This window comes from Otolemur garnettii, unplaced genomic scaffold (assembly GCF_000181295.1).
Source record: "Otolemur garnettii isolate 467f Iridium unplaced genomic scaffold, OtoGar3 scaffold00174, whole genome shotgun sequence".
Taxonomy (NCBI): Eukaryota; Metazoa; Chordata; class Mammalia; order Primates; family Galagidae; genus Otolemur; species Otolemur garnettii.
In genome coordinates, this window is record NW_003852569.1 from 1,638,011 (window position 1) to 1,642,157 (window position 4,147).

The following is a 4,147-nucleotide window of genomic DNA, read 5'->3' on the forward strand; positions in this document are numbered from 1 at the left end:
AGTTTACTTCCTTCTTGGCTCTCTTAGCTCGCCAACGCTCTCTCGTAGGTCCGCCCCTCAAAGATTGGCTCCTCCTCCCACCCGTAAGCTCCTCCCCTTGCCCTCCACGCTCCAAGCCACAGCTTCCAAATACTGTATCTCTTCCCCGCCCCCTTTTCTATTTCTGAACAGGCATGTTCCGGGCAGCTCACTTGACTCCTTAGATTACTATGGGATCGGTAGGGTCCTGAGCGTCCAGGACGGAGGAAAGGGTATCCCAAGAAAAAAGGCTTGGATTCCGCAGAATAATTTTACATCTAGATCTGCTGGACAATTTGTTTACTTTTGGTCTTGGTATACCAAGGGAGGAAGCGAGAGTGCGTGGGCCAGTCGAACCTGAGGCAGCTTGAAGGCCCCATCAGGCGGCGCCGCGGGCAGCCGCGCAGCCGGGGCCTGGTGCAGCCGCCGCGGCCGCTGTCAGGGAAGCGCAAGCGGCCAATGGAACCCGGCAGCGGTCGCTGCTGCTGAGGCGGCGGTGTCGGCAGTCCGACCCCGACCGCCCGCACCCCCTCTGCGAGGGTCCCCCAGAGGTAAGCTACCCCTCCCCCTTGAGTCACCTTTGCCCTGCTGGTCGTGGTGGGCTTCTCCTACCCTGTCCCGCACAGCCTCCCCCCAACCTGGGTTCGACTACAAAACTGCCCTCCCGGGGGCAGCTGCACCCGGCGCTCCTTCCCCTCCCTTTCCTCTCAGGCCTGGGGTCCTCCTCTGCTTTTTGGCTTCCTCTTCTGTTTAGCTCTTCCCTCTGCCCCGGGCATTCCCCCCTCCCTCACGGTTATCCCTGTAGCCTCCGTCTCGAATTATTACTCTTAAGTCATGAACCTTTTCCACATCAGACGACTTCCATAGTGTTCATTCTTGCTTGTCCTTGTCGTCTGAGTTGCTCCATCTTTATCCCTTTTCTTATTTTGCCTCTTTCCTCAGGTCTCAGTGCATCCCCAGCACGGGGGTTCCAGTTCCCTGAGCTAAGGATTGTATCCCTCCCTTCCTTTGCTGCTTCTGAGTCCATTACTTCACCGTCACCCACCCGCCTACCTAGCTCCTGGCTTCCAAGAATAGCCTAGTCCCTTCTCTTTAAGGGATCTCAGACCCTTTCCATCATTCTGAAGTTACATTCTACTTGGACTCTAGCCCTCACTCTTCTTCTCTAGGGTGCTTTATGATTCCCTATAACAGTTTTAAGCTTCTCTTACCCCTTCCTCAATTCCCCACCCCTCTGGATGTTTGTTTCTGTAGGAGAGACAAGATCTGACAGTGTCCCTTCCCATTCAGGATGTCCAACTTTGACACCTCCTTCACGTTTCAAGGATTTCCCTGATCTTTGTGACACTTGGTTCTGTTTCCCCTATGGTCTTTATGTGTTCTCGTTCATGCTCTTTTATCTCCTCACACCACTTATTTCAGGATCAGCTAAACTTTGAACTAAAAGAAGAAAAATGTGTTCAAAGGAGGGGGAGCCTCAGCTGTCTAAGGCTCTTAGGGATAAAAGGGTGTTTCTAAAGGATGGAGCAAGTTTTGAAGAAGTCCCCATCAGATTACACTTTGCTGACTCCTTGAGAGCACCCACTAGCAGGGATGAACAGGCCTGCATGGAAACTGAGGTTGTGAGAAATTTTGTTTCAGATTATTTAATTTTAGGCTTATGTTGAAGGAATCATAGAATAAAATGTCTTCCCACCCTTGTCCAGATCCAGAAGAGTCAGTTTACACTCTTTGGCTTACTGGAACAGTTTTGGTAGGTTCCATAAGAGATCAGGCCTTGGGTAGGTGTGCGTGAGTGGGTGGGGGTTAACTGGGAAAAAGAACATGAGACAGCGGAAAGAGCTTGTACATTCAGAATCAGGACTTCTGGGTTCAGCATGTAACTTCCTCGCTTGACCTCTAGAGTAATCTTCTTGGGAAAATGGTCCACTCTGTAGGCATCAGTGCAGTAATAGGCTATTAGGAGGATGTAGGTGGAAGGAAAAATTAGATTTGCTTTATTTGTTTACAGAACATTCTGGGTTTCCTCTGACAAAAGGTATTTATTAGTAGTGGTTTAGTCATCATGGGAATTCTTGATCTTGGTCTTTCTGTCAGATTTTTCTGGTCTACAGCCATTGATGTAAGTCATTGGAAAGCCAAGCTTCAAGCTGGCTTCTATTATCTGCCCGTTTTTTCCCCCCAGTGCATTAATTGGTCACCTGTGCTGTTCCTCTGTACTTGACCTATAACTCCATATCCTATAGAGGGGAAGTGTGTTTATGGGAAAGCCCTTTGAGGAAGCTGGCTGGAAAAGAGAACTAAGAGTGAGCTGGGACTCAGGACTTAGTTGTTGCCTTGTCTTCCATGGCTCCTTCTTGGCCTGTGATAGCAAAGAAAGCACATGAAGTTCCATTCACATTCTGACTCTAGGCCTGTTTGGAAGTAGTTGTTCCACCTCATCCCATTTCCCCCTTCTCTCTCTCTTATCATTAGCCAGAGTGCAGCTTCCACATAATCCTCCTTTTAGGAGAAGCTTCACTCCTTGGTTGCATCCCCAACCAGAAGTCATATTTCCCCTAGTTTCCCTGTTTCCTTCTCAGAGCTGGGTCCACACTGAATGGAAATAATTTTGCTGAGTGCCATCCGAAGCAGCAAATTGAGATTCTTTGATTTGGGGAAGAGGTTTGGGAGGAAGAACCTTTCAATAATTGTCATGAGACAAAAGAAGGCCTAGTTTAAGCACATTTGGGACTTGCAGCGGGGAGGAACAGTTCAGAGAGGAGTGAACATACAGGTTGCTTGCTTTGCCATCTGTCTGTTTCAGCAGGGGCTCCCAGAGCTGGCTTGGGCTGTCTGTCTGGAATCTGCTTATACCAGCTCCATAACTCTGCCCAGAGTTCTCAGCTTGTTTCAATATTGACTTAACTATCTTGAGACCACTGCCTTTACTACTCTCCTTCTGATAGATTGAGAATGCCTTCTCCCCTGATGCCACCACCCTCTGGGGCCTTGGCATTTACCTGGTTTTGATGGGACTTGAGCCTGCTTGACTACTCAGCCCTAAATTTCTACAAGGAAAAAGGAGTATTCAATCTCCACCTTTATCACTGAGGTCAAAGGGGAAAGATAAGTTGAGACCTTCTTAAAGAAAGATTTGAGTTAGACTGTAAGACATAAGAAAGAACTTTTTTTTTTTATTTTGCGACAGAATCTCACTATGTCACCCGCAGTAGAGTGCCATGGTGTCACAGCTCACAGCAACCTCAAACTCTTGGGCTTAAGAGATTCTCTTGCCTCAGCTTCACAAGTAGCCAGGACTACAGGCGCCTGCCCTAACACCTGGCTATTTTTTGGTTGTAGTTGTCATTGTTGTTCAGCAGGCCCAAGCTGGATTCAAACCCACCAGCCTTGGTGTATGTGGCCAGCACCCTAGCCACTGAGCTACAGGCCCCAAGCGAGAAGAGCATTCTCTTTAATAATTATTATTTTTAGTCACAGGGTCTTGCTCTGTTACCTAGGCTGGTGTAATCATAGGTCACTGCAGCCTCAAACTCCTGGGGCTCAAGTGATCCTCCTGCCTCAGCCTCCTGAATAGAACTGCAGGCATCCACTACAATGCCTGGTTAGATTTTAAGTTGGAGAGACAGAGTCTTGCAATGTTCATCAAGCTGATCTTGAACTCCTGGCCTTAAGTAACCCTCCTGCCTCAGCTTCCCAAAGTGCTGGGATTACAGGAGTGAGCCACCAGGCCTGGCTGTAAAACTTAACTACTAAAGGAATATATGTACTTGGTAGCTAACCCAATGATACTAAAAGAATTTATAATGAAAAATGGCAGTCTCTTTCTATTCATCCCTATTCCTCCAGAATTAATCTCTTTAATTATCTCAGTGTTTAGTTCTGAAGGTTATCCCTTAGCTTTAGATAAAATGCTTTTGCCTGTATCTCTTGACTTACTGTTACAAAAGAGAATTTAGTTTTAGAGAATTTATACCTCTTGTTTATGTAATTATGTCATTTTTATTTCTTCTAATAGAGACCTTGTAACTTTATTTTTTTTTTTTTTGAGACAGAGCCTCAAGCTGTCCCCTGGGTAGAGTGCCATGGCATTACAGCTCATAGCAACCTCCAACTCCTGGGCTCAAGC

The 4,147-nt window shown here is 47.3% G+C and overlaps 1 protein-coding gene across 1 annotated transcript in view; it reads left to right on the plus strand.

Annotated features, from left to right (window-relative positions):
* Positions 1-283: 283 nt before the first annotated feature.
* The window catches only part of PI4KB (phosphatidylinositol 4-kinase beta), a 38,165-nt gene continuing 34,301 nt past the window's right edge, over positions 284-4,147 (plus strand). The window contains exon 1 of the mRNA XM_012811737.2: positions 284-569. The gene's annotated coding sequence lies outside the window, so the exon portion shown is untranslated. The remainder of the gene's footprint in view (positions 570-4,147) is intronic.